We start from the raw sequence: 15,769 nt of genomic DNA, 5'->3' as shown, positions 1-15,769 counted from the left end.
GAGGGAGAAGTGGAGGGTCCAGGGCTGCAACGACAAAGGAACCACGACACGGTCGGTGGTCCTGAAACTCAAGCCCGGAATGACAGCAGACGACCTACCACACCAACTTCGTGTTGCGGAAGACATGGCTCTCGTTATTGTCCCGGGCAGAGCACCCCTCTGCCTCCGGTGCCGTGGCACTGGACACATTCGACGAGAATGCCGGGTTCCACGTTGTGGGCTGTGTCGTCGCTTTGGCCACGACGAGACCCAGTGCGTGAGATTGTACGCCAACGTTGCTGGCCCAGGCAGGAGCGAGGACTCGTCTGAGCTTCTCATGGATCAGGAGGACGCCGAAGAGGCCGCCAAAGGAGCAGCTGAAGGGGCGGCAGCTTCGTCTGCACCACTGGTTACGAAGACCGCAAAGGTGAACCTGAAGGGGATAGATGAAGGCACTGTGCCGGATTCTGCGCCTCCTCCGGCGAAGGTTCAAGTGACGCAAGCTGGTGCTGAGGCGACGGGCGCGCCTTCAGAAATCACGCCACCTCCGACCAAAGTGGCGGACGAGCCAGTCAGCGTCAGCGACGACATGGACCTGACTTCCGACGCTAAAGGCGCCGGAAAACGGTTGCGTGACGAGGTTGATGACCACAGCCGAGACACCGACGGTGTGGATACCGAAGGACCGACACTGAAAACACCGACAGTCCGACGGTCGACGCTGAAGGTCAAGCCCAACGTGCCGCCAGACAGACGGCCGTCACATGCGCCGCCTCCGCCTTAGCGGAGGTAGTGCCCCGGAAAGAACTTTCAGCACCCGATCGTTGATTGGGAATGATTCTGTGAGGAAGTGGTTTGGCAGACGTCGCCTTCAAGGAGAGGGATATGTTCCCCCAGCATCAGTGTGAGAGCCGCAATATTTCCTCGAAAATTGTGAGTAGGGGCACACATTAATTGTAGCTAACGCAATGGCAGACGATATTAACATCACCACTCCGCTTCGTTTGGCGACATTAAACGTTAGAGGGCTGTCACAGAGGCGAAGACAATGTCAGATTAGCCGCATGCTACTAGAAAAAGACATTGATTTGATGGCAGTCCAAGAAACAAAAATTGAATCTGAGGAAAAAACGAATCGAATGGTTGAAATTTTCAGAACGAAGTACAACGTATGCGTTTGCCACGCGAATGGTACTTCTGGTGGCTGCCTTCTTTTTATTAGAAACAGTATTGGGATTACAGAGCAGCAAGTTACTTCATGTGAGGGAGGGCGTATGCTTATTTGTGATTTTTCTTTTTCTGGAATGCTTTGGCGGGCGGTGTGTGTATATGCTCCTAATAATGCTCGTGAACGTGAAGAATTTTTTGTTTACCTGAGACATTTCTTGGTGTGTGACGGGCACGTTCTAGTGTATGGCGACTTTAATTGTGTGTGCCGGCCGATAGATAGATCGAAAAAGCTGCTCAGTCAAGATAAAAGCGCAACTGTTTTGCATGAAATTTTGTGTGAAGTTGATCTGGAGGATGTTGGAAGTGTTCTTGGTTCTGACAGTGATGTGCAATATACGCATTTTCAAGGAGACTGCCATTCGAGGTTAGACCGCATTTATGTGCCTTTTCATTTAGTTCCGTTCCTTTCTAGCTACAGTGTCGAATGCATCAGTTTCAGTGACCATTGCTTGGTAATGGTTACGATAGGTACAAAAAGCAAAGAGAAAAAATTCAATTGGCACTTATGGAAACTTAATGACAATCTTTTGCAGGATGAACTGTTTCTACAAAGAATAAAAGAGAAATTAGAAAATGTTCTCCTTGAAAATGCGGAAAATGTTGTAGAAGCTTGGGAACTGTTTAAATGCGATGCGAAAATAATTGCTTTAGAGAGAGCATGCGTGTTGCGGCACAAACAAAAGCAAGAGGAACGGCAAATACAGTGCATGTTAGCATACCTGTTGAACATGGAAAGAGGCGCGGCTGGCACATTTATAAACGATATCAAAGAACTTAAAGCGAAACTTGAAGTCGTCGACGAGGAAAGATATAGCGGCGCTGCTTTGAGAGCACGCGCGGAACGAGTATGGTTGGGTGAAACGCCCACCAAGCGAGCGCTCAGTGACGAGAGGAGACACGCGTTGAGCAAGGAGATAAAAGAAATAGTTTATCAAGGTCAACTTACATACGACAAGGAAATGATAGAACGTGCTTTTGCGGACCACTATAGTACGCTGCTCAGCAAGAGAGCAAGCGATATCTCGGCGTTTAAAAGTGATTATTTGCCTCTGATGCCGAGAATTGATGGTGAACTTAAGGAAGCTCTTGAACGACCTATTTCTGTAGCAGAAATTGAAGAGGCTATCGATGACCTTAGTGCAAGAAAATCGCCTGCACCAGATGGTCTTGGGGCAGCGATATATAAAATTTTCAAGGTTGAAGTAGCACAGGCTCTGTATCGCGTCATAACGAAGTGTTATGAACAAAAATGGACGCCTCCTTCCTTCCGACAGACACATGTGGTACTTATACCTAAAGTTACTGACCCCATAAAGCTTCAATCAGTAGAGGTCTACCGGCCAATAAGTCTAGCTAACATTGATTATAAAGTATTCATGAAGGTGCTCGCCCAACGCCTTCAGAGTGTAGTGAAATCCCTAGTAGGTACACATCAGACATGCGGTATTAGAGGTAGGACTATTTTTACAAATATACACACAGCACGAAGCATACTTGAATGCTGCGATTTGATGGAAGATCGTGTAGCCATGCTACAACTGGATTTAGCCAAAGCTTTTGACAGGGTGTCGCACGAAGTCCTGTTTCTGCTTCTTGAATACGTGAATGTCGGAACAGTCATTTGGACGGGGTGAAAATGGTTTATAATGGTTGTATAACAAACCTAATTACCAACAACAGACTCAGCAGACGAATTCCAGTACTGTCTAGCATAAAACAAGGGTGTCCGATCTCTGCCTTGCTTTTCGCTCTTTATTTAGAACCTTTCTGTCTAAAGATACTTCATAGCCATAGTATTCGCGGATACACGTTTTTTGGCAGAGAAATAAAAGTGTTAGCCTACGCTGACGACATAGCAGTGTTCTGTCGCGATAAGCAAAGCATTGCAGAAGTAGTGAAGGAAGCCCAATCTTTTTGTAGTGTTTCTGGTAGTGCCATAAGTTGGCCAAAGTGTCTAGGTTTTTGGCATGGGAACTGGCAAGATACGCCAGAATTGTTTTGCAGAATGCAGTGGAGTGTGTTACCTGGCACTTATCTTGGGGTTCCACTCGGCAACTACCGAGAGCCAGTAGAATACTGGACGAATGAGAGGGACAGAATGAAAGAACAAACTAACAAATGGGGAGGCCACAACTTTTCGATGTTTGCAAGAGCCAAAGTGTGTAATATGTTTTTAGTAGCTAAAGTGTTTTACGTCTTGCAGGTGCTATGCATGAGCCGATCTTCAGTTCAAAAAATACACAGAGTGTTTGCGGAATTTATTTGGGGTTCAGTATGGGAACGCATGAGCAGATTTAATTTGTTTCACTCTTTGCGCAACGGCGGACTCAGTTTAACTCATTTGTTTTTCAAGCAACTTGTGTCGAGATTTGTTTTCTTTCGTGACCAAAGTGATGGGTTTCTGCGCACGGTGATCCAAGTGAGATTACGTGACGCTTTGCCCGATTTCATTTATCGACGCACGCAGTCAAACCGATGGCACTAAAAGGCTATCTGCGTGAAGTTATCACGGCGATTCGTCTTCTAAATGCTAGATTTTCCAGGGAGTACTTGTTTGAAGTGTCACGAAAAAAGTTATATAAGGACCTTGTTGACGTTTTTGTACCTATGCCAGTGTATCGTTCTATGTACAACTTAAGGCCTGAACGTGATGTTCTCAAAAGAGTAAGGAATATGCCTGTAAGAGCTAACACAAAATCCTTCTTTTTCAAACTCCACACTGACACACTGCCGGTTAAGCCATGGCTAAGGAGCAAGGGTTTGTTTGTCCCATGGTCTGTCAATTGCCTTATATGCAATAAGGAAGAAACAATTGAACATATTTTTCTTGACTGCCACGATGCCCGCTTTCTTTGGGACATTCTGCAGCGAACTTTAAAAAAGGAGCTCCCAATTAGTGCTTTTGGAATAAGGTTCTTGCCATGCGCAGAACCTGACGGTGTGCCGGCGGACATGTTAATGTTATTGTGTATGCAAAGCGTATGGAGAACTCGAATGGCTGTACACAATGCTGATGTACATGCGAGGTCAGCCAGACACTATTTTGTTGAAAATGTTGTTTACACACGGGAAGTGTTGAAAATGCAAAGTGACCCACCGGAATGGCTTCAAGTGTTGGACAGTTTGGCTTCGTTGAAGCCATTTTAACATGACGCTACAGTCTTTTAATGACTGGTCTTTTTAATCTCGCATTTATTTGACATGTTGTTTTTGTGTATTTGCCAAGTCGGTAATAAAGAAAAAAAAAGTCCGCGTGGCCGAATGGATAAGGCGTCTGACTTCGGATCAGAAGACTGCAGGTTCGAGTCCTGTCGCGGACGTTGGTATGAAAATTTTTATTTACTGCTTGCCGAACACGCATTTAAGGAAGGTGGCGCAAAATGTCCTATGTGTCCGCGTGGCCTAATGGATAAGGCGTCTGACTTCGGATCAGAAGACTGCAGGTTCGAGTCCTGTCGCGGACGTTGGTTTGAAAATTTTTATTTACTGTTGCCGAACACGCATTTAACGAAGGTGGCGCAAAATGTCCTATGTGTCCGCGTGGCCTAATGGATAAGGCGTCTGACTTCGGATCAGAAGACTGCAGGTTCGAGTCCTGTCGCGGACGTTGGTATGAAAATTTTATTTACTGCATGCCGAACACGCATTTAACGAAGGTGGCGCAAAATGTCCTATGTGTCCGCGTGGCCTAATGGATAAGGCGTCTGACTTCGGATCAGAAGACTGCAGGTTCGAGTCCTGCCGCGGACGTTGGTTTGAAAATTTTAATTTACTGTTGCCGAACACGCATTTAACGAAGGTGGCGCAAAATGTCCTATGTGTCCGCGTGGCCTAATGGATAAGGCGTCTGACTTCGGATCAGAAGACTGCAGGTTCGAGTCCTGCCGCGGACGTTGGTTTGAAAATTTTAATTTACTGTTGCCGAACACGCATTTAACGAAGGTGGCGCAAAATGTCCTATGTGTCCGCGTGGCCTAATGGATAAGGCGTCTGACTTCGGATCAGAAGACTGCAGGTTCGAGTCCTGTCGCGGACGTTGGTATGAAAATTTTTATTTACTGCTTGCCGAACACGCATTTAACGAAGGTGGCGCAAAATGTCCTATGTGTCCGCGTGGCCTAATGGATAAGGCGTCTGACTTCGGATCAGAAGACTGCAGGTTCGAGTCCTGTCGTGGACGTTGGTTTGAAAATTTTTATTTACTGTTGCCGAACACGCATTTAACGAAGGTGGCGCAAAATGTCCTATGTGTCCGCGTGGCCTAATGGACAAGGCGTCTGACTTCGGATCAGAAGACTGCAGGTTCGAGTCCTGTCGCGGACGTTGGTTTGAAAATTTTTATTTACTGCTTGCCGAACACGCATTTAACGAAGGTGGCGCAAAATGTCCTATGTGTCCGCGTGGCTTAATGGATAAGGCGTCTGACTTCGGATCAGAAGAGTGCAGGTTCGAATCCTGTCGCGGACGTTGGTATGAAATTTTATTTACTGCTTGCCGAACACGCATTTAACGAAGGTGGCGCAAAATGTCCTATGTGTCCGCGTGGCCTAATGGAAAGGCGTCTGACTTCGGATCAGAAGAGTGCGGGTTCGAGTCCTGTCGCGGACGTTGGTATGAAAATTTTTATTTACTGCTTGCCGAACACGCATTTAACGAAGGTGGCGCAAAATGTCCTATGTGTCCGCGTGGCCTAATGGAAAGGCGTCTGACTTCGGATCAGAAGAGTGCGGGTTCGAGTCCTGTCGCGGACGTTGGTATGAAAATTTTTATTTACTGCTTGCCGAACACGCGTTTAACGAAGGTGGCGCAAAATGTCCTATGTGTCCGCGTGGCCTATTGGATAAGGCGTCTGACTTCGGATCAGAAGAGTGCGGGTTCGAGTCCTGTCGCGGACGTTGGTATGAAAATTTTTATTTACTGCTTGCCGAACACGCATTTAACGAAGGTGGCGCAAAATGTCCTATATGTGTCCGCGTGGCCTAGGATTCCACTTCCGGCCACCGTAGTGTACGGTCGTGTAATGTCGAGCTCCTTTGGAGCAGCGAATGCGGCCCAGCAGGGCCGCGGAAACAGGACAGATGCCCAGGAGTCTAAAGACTATGACATTATTTTGCCTCAACTGCCATCAGGTTCTTCTGTTTTAAATACTTTATTCCTTCACGGCAGCGTGAAAGCCAGGCCTTTTCGAGCTGAGGACTTCCGAGACACTTTGAATCGTCTGGAATTGCTTCCCGAGGTGGTTGCCTTGGGGGCGTTTCAGATGAATCACGTATGGGCGGTGACCTTCAAGAATGCGGAAGGAATGAAAAAGCTGCTCGCAGTCACCGACCTGACTGTCAAGAATCACCGCTGCCTCGTGATAGAACCGAGCACCCATACTGTGCGCCTAAAGCTTTATTGGCTGCTTCACCCCATACCAGATGAAGACGTGCGCACCGCTCTCGCACCGTATGGGAAGGTGACGGATGTTTGCAGAGAGCATTGGCGTGTACCAGGACTCGGCGATAAAGGCTCTTCAACACGGACGGTTAGTCTGCAACTAAAGGCTGGCCTTACTTTGGACGACCTGCCACACCAGCTACGAGTGTCTGGCATTATGGCCCTTGTTGTTGTACCTGGAAGGCCGCCGCTTTGTCTGCGGTGCCAGCGAACAGGGCATATTCGCCGAGATTGCCGCGTCCCAAGGTGCAAGCTGTGTCGGCGCTTCGGACATGATGATAGCCAGTGCGCTAAGACCTACGCGAGCGTGGCCAGCCAAAGGAGCCGGGAGGACCCCGCAGAGCACATCATGGACGAGGTGGACGCGGCGGAGGCAGAGGGAGACAAGGTCAGCGAGCCTATATCTCCAGCAGTTGAAACTTCCGAAGGAGAGAATGTGAAAAGTGTTCAAAGTGAAAATGGTGATGTGCCATGTGTACAGCAGGAAACGGCCACCCCAACGTGCGTGGGCAAAGACGCCCCTGACACCGCTCCGCCCTCACCGGGTAATGACGAAGAAGACATGGACGTCGCAAGCAGCTCGTCTGCGAAGCGGCCCCACGGGCAAGTCTCCGACGGCGACGACGGTTCCAGTGAGAAGGTGCAGGAGCCACCCAGAAAAGACATTCCGTACCGCCGTTCATCCTTTAAACCAAAGCCTAACGCTCCGCCGGATTCCCATCCGACGGTAACGAAGGCGCCCCCGTAATAACGAGGGCGTCGTCGAGCAATGCTGTTGTGCAAGGTGAGGGACGGACTCTCTACATTGGTAAAGTGTGGCCGTCTTTGTTTTTTGTTATTATGAAAGGTTCTCGCACTACTGCGAATCGGCAAAATGCAAGGATTTAGTTAACCTAGAGGCCCAGTTCTCTCTTTCGGAATAAACAACAAAAACAAGGATGGATTCAAAATCAAAAATAGCACTACGCATTGGTACGCTTAATGTCCGAGGCCTCGGGGCCAGAAGGCGGCAGTACCAGGTCAGCCGGTTATTGCACGACAATGATTTGGACATAGTCGCTCTACAGGAAACAAAAATTGAAAGTGAAGAACGAACAGATCGAATGCTCGAACCATTTAGAGCTCGATACAATGCTTGCGTTTCTCACGCTGTCGGTAATTCCGGTGGCTGCGTTTTGCTATTGCGGAAATCTTTAGAAATTGTTGTGCAATCTGTATTTGTTTGTCATGAAGGTCGAATGATCGTGTGTGATTTCTCGCTCTGGGATGCTGAATGGCGGCCAATTTGCATATACGCCCCAAATAATGAAAGAGAACGCCGCGACTTCTTTGAAAATCTAGAAGTGTATATGAAATCTGAGCGCTATGTCATCTTGCTGGGAGATTTCAACTGTGTTTGTTTTACTGAAGACCGCAATAGCTACTCGCTAGTTCGTGATCACAGTGCGCTTTTTTTTGCTCGCAGCAGTCCAAGAGCATGAATTAGAGGATGTTGGTGCTATGTTTCGCGGTGGAATGCAGACTGTGTTTACGCATTTCCAAAGGGGCAGTCACGCTCGATTAGATCGAGCATATGTATCAGCGAGACTGGTTCCGTTGTGCAGTGGCTATGATGTGAGCCACGTATCTTTCAGTGACCATAGTCTCGTTATGTTCTCCCTTGGCAAAAGAAAAGAAAACCGATCTTTCAATTGGGACTTATGGAAATTCAATGTCAAGCTTCTGGACGACGCAACCTTTCTCGAGTTTGTAAACGTGCGTTTACGAGAGATGCTTGCTTGTGAATCTGGAGGGTTCATAACGATGTGGGAAGAATTTAAACAGGACTTTAAAATAACAGCCATTGAAAGGGCCTCTATATTACGCTATAATGAAAAAAGAAAGGAAAATGAACTCCGAAGTAAGCTGAACAAAATGTTGTCGATAAAATGCGCACAGCCAGGCGAGTTGTCAAATGAGATAAGGAACGTAAAAAATGAGCTTGAAATCCTTGATGTCGAGAGATATAAAGGGTCAGTCATACGTGCACGCGCAGAGCATTTGTGGCTGGGGGAAACGCCCACAAGAAGGGCTTTGACCGAAGAGAAAAGATACGCGTCACAAAATGAAATAAAAGAAATTGAATATGGTGACGCACGTAGTAGCGATAGTGATACAATACAGCGTGCCTTCACCGAACACTACCGAGAGTTGTTGAGCTGCAAAGGACTAGTGGAAGCTGGTTTTGACATGGAATATCTGCCTTTAATGCCGAGGCTAGATGAGGACGTAAAAACCGTTCTTGAGGAACCCATTACCTTCAGTGACATCGAAAGAGCAATTGATGAATTGAAACCTGGAAAAGCGCCAGGACCTGATGGCCTAGGCGCGGCTTTCTATAAGGCATTTAAGCATGAACTAGCAGTCGTTTTACACCATGTTCTAGCGGAGGCTTATGAAGTAAAATATATGCCACCATCTTTCCGGAAAACCCATACCGTCCTGATTCCGAAAACCAACGACCCTTTAAAGCTTCTCTCAGTAAGATCGTACCGCCCCATAAGTTTGTTAAATGTCGACTACAAAATATTTATGAAAGTGTTAGCAAGAAGGTTGCAGTCAGTGATGACATCAATAGTAGGCCCACATCAAACATGTGGCATAAGAGGCCGGTCGATACTGAATAATATACATGTGGCAAGAAGTATTCTCGAGTGTTGCGATGCATGGGAAGGCAGAGTGGCAATGATGCAACTTGACTTGGAAAAGGCTTTCGATCGTGTTGTACACAGTGTGCTTTTCTCTATTCTAGAGCATGTGAATGTTGGCAACATTATACTAGAAGGATTGAAACTATGTTATGAAGAGTGTAGCACGAACTTGATAGTAAACAAACAGCTCTCTGGGGAAATTAAAATTTGTAGAAGTCCAAGTACAAGGATGTCCGGCTTCGTCACTTCTCTTCGCAATTTACTTGGAGCCTTTTTGCTTAAAAGTGATACACAGTGACAAAATAAGGGGATTCCGCTTAATGACGAGTGAAGTGAAAATTCTCTCGTATGCAGATGATGTTGCCGTCTTTTGTGGGGACAAGGAAAGTGTTAGCGAAACTGTTCAACAAGCTCGAACGTTTTGCAAAATGTCTGGAAGCGTTGTTAACTGGGAGAAGTGTAAAGGTTTCTGGCATGGAAGCTGGGATGAGAAGCCCAATGTCTTTGAAAACCTACAGTGGACAGTCTCGCCCCAAAAATATCTAGGAGCACCTTTAAACTGGTATGATGATCCTTCAGAATATTGGAAAGAAGAGATTGAACGGGTGCGCACGAAAACCACCAAATGGGGAGGAAAACATTTATCCATATTTACTAGGTCAACGATTTGCAATACGTTCCTTGTTGCACGAATTTGGTATGTGTTGCAGGTGATTGCTATGTCACGAGCTAGTGCGCAACAATTTCACAGGATCCTTGCAGTATTTGTATGGAATTCAACATGGGAGCGTATGAGCCGACTAAACTTGTTTCACTCCCTGAAAAGGGGAGGGCTTGGCTTAGCCCATCTTTTTCTAAGGCAGATTGTCTCAAGGTTTATATTTTTGCGGGACCAGCACCACCCTTTTTTGCGTGCAGTGCTTCAACTAAGATTGCACAGCGCCATTCCTGAGTTTATTGTGTCTTCGTGTGGGGTTACAGGAAGTAGTTTGTGCGGGTATCTACGCGAAGTTGTAAGCGCTTTCAAAATTCTTAAAGTACGTTTCTCGTTAGATTATCTCACCTTCGTATCAAAGAAACAACTGTATAAAGATCTACGTGACGTCATGCTTCCAGTGCCTCTTTATCGAAACATGTTTTTTGTCAGTGCGGGTAAGGACGTTTTAAAAAGAGTTAAAAGAATGCCGGTTCGACTGTCTGTGAAAACTTTCTTTTTTCTACTTCATAGTGGTACGCTCCCAGTCAAACCTTGGCTGCAGGAAAAGTGTTTTTTTGTTCCATGGTCAACTGATTGCCTTTTATGCCGGAAGCCTGAAACAGTAATCCATATATTCCTGGACTGTTATGATTCTATATTTCATTGGGACATTCTCCAGAGAACGCTGAAAAAGGATTTGCCCCTCACACCATATGGGATTCATTTTCTTCCAGTAAACAATGATGAGGGCGTACCATATGACATGTTCATGGTATTAAGCCTGCATAGTATCTGGAAAACCAGAATGGCATTCAAACATGCACAACCTGTTGTAAGAACGGTAAGGGAAAACTTCATTGAAAGTATTGCCTATATGCGTGATGTGTACCAATCAAAAGATGAACAGCCAACATGGTTTCCCGTACTTAATGACCTAGTGTCATTAAAGCCCTTTTAGTCGTGCCGCGTCAACAAGCTATTGGTTGGCGCTTTTAGCATTTTTTATGTTGGGTTCCGTGTTGTAAGTTGTTATGGAAATAAAGAAAAAAAAGTCCGCGTGGCCTAATGGATAAGGCGTCTGACTTCGGATCAGAAGACTGCAGGTTCGAGTCCTGTCGCGGACGTTGGTATGAAAATTTTTATTTACTGCTTGCCGAACACGCATTTAACGAAGGTGGCGCAAAATGTCCTCTGTGTCCGCGTGGCCTAATGGATAAGGCGTCTGACTTCGGATCAGAAGAGTGCAGGTTCGAGTCCTGTCGCGGACGTTGGTTTGAAAATTTTTATTTACTGCTTGCCGAACACGCATTTAACGAAGGTGGCGCAAAATGTCCTATGTGTCCGCGTGGCCTAATGGATAAGGCGTCTGACTTCGGATCAGAAGACTGCAGGTTCGAGTCCTGTCGCGGACGTTGGTTTGAAAATTTTTATTTACTGCTTGCCGAACACGCATTTAACGAAGGTGGCGCAAAATGCCCTATGTGTCCGCGTGGCCTAATGGATAAGGCGTCTGACTTCGGATCAGAAGACTGCAGGTTCGAGTCCTGTCGCGGACGTTGGTTTGAAAATTTTTATTTACTGCTTGCCGAAGAAGGAACGCGCGGTTGTCGACGGGAGCGGACGCGCTTCACATCGACTCCTGCTATTATGCCAATCAACGCAGCGTTAATTTACAGTTACCGCGATATAATTGGTACCAAAGTGTGCGCGAAGGTGCGGGGCATCGACCGGTACCAGTTTTGACCAAGCGGTACGTGATTTTCTCGATTTACGAGGACTCTTCTCTGGTGCGGTGCGGACTTTTCGCTAAGCCTAACGTAGGCCTACCACGAGTACGCCCACTGGTCGTGACGGGCCCGGCCGCTAGGCCTAACCCGGCGACGAGTACGACCAAGATGGCGTCCGAAATGGAAGAGGTCACGTCGATGGAAGACAACATGGCGTCAGCGCTGAGTATCGGCAGTTTCGGCGGGAGCACGTGCATCGAAGTTCACGGAGAGGACATTACACCGGAAGAAGTCGAAGGCGGGTCGGCCTCCGGCAAGCGCATCAAGCAGATCATGGCCGGCAAGGAAAACGGTGAGTCCGCCACCATTACTCGCCAGTCTAGACCCAAGACTAGGGCCAGCTTTGCTAAGAGAGTTGCAGCTTCGGTAACGAAAGCGGCGAGGATGCCGATAGATATGCCGAAAGAAGACACCAAGGTAGTCATGAGACCACGTGGCGGTCTCAACGTAGCGAAAACGGAGGCTTCAATTATCATGTCGGTCGTCAGGACGGCGGCTCGAGTAACGAAGGAAGAAGCCAAAGCAGACACCATCTGCACAAACGCGCAGCAAAACATCATTGTGGTCAGCACCCCGGACGAGAGGCGTGCCACGCTGTACTCTAAGGTCAAAGCCCTTAACATAGGAAGTAAGACATACGAAATCAACGCCTACCGAACGGCGCCGGACGGCACGGTCAAGGGAGTCATCCGAGGTATAGCCGTAGACGATACCCCGGAGGAGATAGCCGAAAACATCGTGAACCCCTACAACCCCCTAGCGGTGGAGGCGCACAGAATCGGCAATACAACCACGGTGATAGTAGTTTTCGCTGGACAGAAAGTACCCAACTACGTTAAGTATGGCTCGATATTGGTCAAGTGCGGGCTTTACCGCAAGCACTTTGACGTGTGCAAGCAATGCGGCCGGGTCGGCCATAGAAGAGACGTATGCCCGAATAGCAACGCCAAAGTGTGCTTCGGCTGCGAAGTGTGCTTCGGCTGCGGAACCCCAGAGAGGGTCACGAACGCGAATGCAAGCCCAAGTGCAAGCTATGCGGGGGACAGCACCCAACAGGCGAGAAGGAATGCAAAAACAAGTACAAGATGCCGTACGTGGTCAAAAAGCGGCAATGGGAACGCAAGATGGAAGCCATGCAGCAACAACCGAACCCGGAAAGCTCTCCGCCGCGACGAGCGTCGCCTGCCGAGAGACCCCGCGGGGAATCGAAGCAGCGCGACAGCAGCCGCAAAAGGGACGACAGCAAAATAGGCAGGAGCGCCAGTCACCGCAGGCCGTCGCAGTCGAGGGAGAGAGGCTCCTGGGCCGACGCAGTCAAGGCAAACATGGCAGAGAAGAGACAACCACCGGCGCAAAACGCCGCGAAGAAGATCCAAGAAGCGAACGGGGTGGAGAAATCCTTGAGAGACGAGAACGAGAAGCTAAAGCGAAGAATCGTCCGAACAGGACGCAACCATCAGGGAAATCAACGAGAAGCTAACGACATTAATTGCGATGCAGCAAACAGCAGCCGACGCCCGCACAACAGAGGAAACAAGAGATGACCGAGGACGAACCAGAGGTCGAGGTGGACCCGAGAGCCACGATAGCGGCAGGACCGGCTCCCAAGACGAGAGCCATAGAGGGCGCCAAAGAACGAAAGATAACGGAGAGAATCGAAAAAACAGGGCGACAGACTCGACCATCTTGAGGCGACCAGCAAGGTAACCAACGAACGCCTCACCGCGCTCGAGCAAATGGTTCAGCAGATGACAACCAACATTCAGAGCACGATCCAGAACATGATAGCGCAGATGCAAAACACAGCTGCAGGCGCACATACAGGCACAAATGCAAAGTATGGAAGCACAGGTCATCGCCAAACTGCAGCAATCATGGCAAGGGACAGCACGCATAGCAGTAACCACACCGCCAGTGAGAGACCTCTTGGTCTGGCACTGGAATTGCAACGGCTTTACCGGCAAGAGAGCGGTGCTGCTGCAACACCTTGCAGCAACAAACGAGGAAACCAGACGTAATAATGATACAAGAAACACACAGCGAAGAGGCACCGAGGACTCCCGGGCTACCGGTCGCACGACAGCCCGCCGAGCGAAAGGGACACGTCCAAGGGCAAGGGCAGAGGGGCCTGTACCTTCGTTAGGAAAGGGATGACTTTCATGGCACACGAACTGATCGGCAGAAGCGCCATCGAACACTGCATGGTGGAAGTAATTACGGGCAAGAAGAGGAAGGAGAGCACTTTCCTGGTGAACGTCTACAGCAATCCGTCTCACGGACAACAGAAGTTCAAGGCACTACTTCACAAGGCGAGTAGAGTCGCGGGGAGCAATACGCTCCTAGTGTGCGGAGACTTTAACGCTCCGAACCAAGGCTGGGGCTACCAAAGAACGACGGTCAAGGGAAGAGAGCTGATGCAAGATGCCACCGACGTGGGACTGAACCTAATCACGGATCCGGTCTTTCCCACCAGAATCGGTACATCGGTTACGAGAGACACCACTCCGGACCTTACCTTCATCAAAACCGAAGGAAAAAACGAGAGAAGAGGAATGGAGAAACACGGGACAAGAGCTGGGCAGCGATCACTACATCGTGGAGGTCGTCGTACCGCTCGAAGGCCAAGGCAACACCGGCATAAGGAAGCATCGCATTACGGATTGGGACGCCTTTCGAACGGCACTACCCGCGGTGCAATTGGACATTATGGACATGGAACAATGGGCGGCTAACGTCGTTGAGACGACGGAAAGAGCCACCAAAGAGCTGGAAACGGACGAACGGATAGACAAGATGGACAGTCGGCTCGCCCACCTGATAGAAGCCAAGCAGTCCATAAAGGCGAGGTGGCAGAAGCAACGAACGAACCGAAGTCTAAGGAAGAAGATCGCCGAGCTCAGCAGGCAGATTGAGGCTCACTGCAAGGTGCTATGCACCCAACAATGGAACGAGTCCTGCAATGAAGCCGACGGACAGTTACACAAGGGCAAGACGTGGAACATGCTGCTGCACCTCCTCGACGAAACAAAGACCAAGGGCCACCAACACAACAGCCTGGCCAGGATCCTACACAAGGGGAATCTGCGAACACGGACAGGACGAGATCAAGCGGAACTTGGATGCCAGTACCTACCGACCACCCCCACGGAAAGACACCCGGATTTACCAAGGCAACGAGAACGAGACGCTAGATCGAGATATCGAGGCATGGGAAGTCAGAACTGCTCTGCAGGATCTCAATGGCAGGTCCGCCGCGGGTCCCGACCGAGTGACCAACAAGCGCTCAGAACCTCAACGAAGCGGCCATCGAAACGCTCACGAAATTCTACAAGTGCTGGCAAGATGGAAGGCTACCCAAGCAATGGAAGCAGCCAAGACGATCCTCATCCCAAAGCCTGGCAGACCACCAAACATAGAGAACCTCAGGCCGATCTCGCTCACTTCGTGCGTGGGAAAGGTCCTCGAGCACGTTCTCATGAACAGGTGGCAGCGTTACCTGGAAGAATCGGAGCTCTACCCGAATTCCTCATAGGTTTCGGAACAAGCTCGGGACGCAAGACGCCATGATCTTACTGAAGAACGAGATCATCGACGATATGACGGCCACCAAGGACACAGAGCCATACTTGGGCTGGGCCTGCAGAGCGCCTTCGATAAAGTGAGGCACTCGGCTATCCTGGCCCAAGTATCCAGGCTAAACATGGGCAGAAGACATACGAGTACATCAAAGACTTCCTGATGGAACGGACCACCGAAATCTGCGCGGGAGACCTGCAGCTCGAAGAGAAGAAGCTGGGCAGCGTCGGAACCCCGCAGGGCTCGGTGATCTCTCCGTTACTCTTCACGTCCGTGATGATCGGGGTGGGCAACCGGCTAGAAAGAGTACGGGAGTCCGGCACACCATCTACGCCGACGACGATACGCTATGAGTACCGGGAGGAAGCGAC

General features: G+C 48.9%; 16 non-coding genes across 16 annotated transcripts; all 16 read left to right on the top strand.

The window, feature by feature from the left end:
• Positions 1-4,456: 4,456 nt before the first annotated feature.
• Trnar-ucg (transfer RNA arginine (anticodon UCG)) lies at positions 4,457-4,529 on the top strand. Its single transcript has one exon. It is a non-coding gene; the product is annotated as a tRNA-Arg (tRNA).
• Positions 4,530-4,600: 71 nt separating this feature from the next.
• On the top strand, positions 4,601-4,673 carry Trnar-ucg (transfer RNA arginine (anticodon UCG)). Its single transcript has one exon. It is a non-coding gene; the product is annotated as a tRNA-Arg (tRNA).
• A 70-nt stretch (positions 4,674-4,743) lies between these two features.
• On the top strand, positions 4,744-4,816 carry Trnar-ucg (transfer RNA arginine (anticodon UCG)). Its single transcript has one exon. It is a non-coding gene; the product is annotated as a tRNA-Arg (tRNA).
• A 70-nt stretch (positions 4,817-4,886) lies between these two features.
• On the top strand, positions 4,887-4,959 carry Trnar-ucg (transfer RNA arginine (anticodon UCG)). Its single transcript has one exon. It is a non-coding gene; the product is annotated as a tRNA-Arg (tRNA).
• A 70-nt stretch (positions 4,960-5,029) lies between these two features.
• Positions 5,030-5,102, top strand: Trnar-ucg (transfer RNA arginine (anticodon UCG)). Its single transcript has one exon. It is a non-coding gene; the product is annotated as a tRNA-Arg (tRNA).
• A 70-nt stretch (positions 5,103-5,172) lies between these two features.
• Trnar-ucg (transfer RNA arginine (anticodon UCG)) lies at positions 5,173-5,245 on the top strand. The gene has a single exon. It is a non-coding gene; the product is annotated as a tRNA-Arg (tRNA).
• A 71-nt stretch (positions 5,246-5,316) lies between these two features.
• On the top strand, positions 5,317-5,389 carry Trnar-ucg (transfer RNA arginine (anticodon UCG)). The gene has a single exon. It is a non-coding gene; the product is annotated as a tRNA-Arg (tRNA).
• Positions 5,390-5,459: 70 nt separating this feature from the next.
• Trnar-ucg (transfer RNA arginine (anticodon UCG)) lies at positions 5,460-5,532 on the top strand. Its single transcript has one exon. It is a non-coding gene; the product is annotated as a tRNA-Arg (tRNA).
• A 71-nt stretch (positions 5,533-5,603) lies between these two features.
• Positions 5,604-5,676, top strand: Trnar-ucg (transfer RNA arginine (anticodon UCG)). Its single transcript has one exon. It is a non-coding gene; the product is annotated as a tRNA-Arg (tRNA).
• Positions 5,677-5,745: 69 nt separating this feature from the next.
• On the top strand, positions 5,746-5,817 carry Trnar-ucg (transfer RNA arginine (anticodon UCG)). Its single transcript has one exon. It is a non-coding gene; the product is annotated as a tRNA-Arg (tRNA).
• A 71-nt stretch (positions 5,818-5,888) lies between these two features.
• Positions 5,889-5,960, top strand: Trnar-ucg (transfer RNA arginine (anticodon UCG)). The gene has a single exon. It is a non-coding gene; the product is annotated as a tRNA-Arg (tRNA).
• A 71-nt stretch (positions 5,961-6,031) lies between these two features.
• Positions 6,032-6,104, top strand: Trnar-ucg (transfer RNA arginine (anticodon UCG)). Its single transcript has one exon. It is a non-coding gene; the product is annotated as a tRNA-Arg (tRNA).
• A 4,982-nt stretch (positions 6,105-11,086) lies between these two features.
• Trnar-ucg (transfer RNA arginine (anticodon UCG)) lies at positions 11,087-11,159 on the top strand. Its single transcript has one exon. It is a non-coding gene; the product is annotated as a tRNA-Arg (tRNA).
• Positions 11,160-11,230: 71 nt separating this feature from the next.
• On the top strand, positions 11,231-11,303 carry Trnar-ucg (transfer RNA arginine (anticodon UCG)). The gene has a single exon. It is a non-coding gene; the product is annotated as a tRNA-Arg (tRNA).
• Positions 11,304-11,374: 71 nt separating this feature from the next.
• Positions 11,375-11,447, top strand: Trnar-ucg (transfer RNA arginine (anticodon UCG)). Its single transcript has one exon. It is a non-coding gene; the product is annotated as a tRNA-Arg (tRNA).
• A 71-nt stretch (positions 11,448-11,518) lies between these two features.
• On the top strand, positions 11,519-11,591 carry Trnar-ucg (transfer RNA arginine (anticodon UCG)). Its single transcript has one exon. It is a non-coding gene; the product is annotated as a tRNA-Arg (tRNA).
• Positions 11,592-15,769: the final 4,178 nt, after the last annotated feature.

This window comes from Dermacentor silvarum, chromosome 3 (genome assembly GCF_013339745.2).
Source record: "Dermacentor silvarum isolate Dsil-2018 chromosome 3, BIME_Dsil_1.4, whole genome shotgun sequence".
Classification (NCBI taxonomy): domain Eukaryota; kingdom Metazoa; phylum Arthropoda; class Arachnida; order Ixodida; family Ixodidae; genus Dermacentor; species Dermacentor silvarum.
The sequence above is the reverse complement of the archived record's forward strand: the minus strand, read 5'-3'. Positions and strand labels throughout refer to the sequence as shown.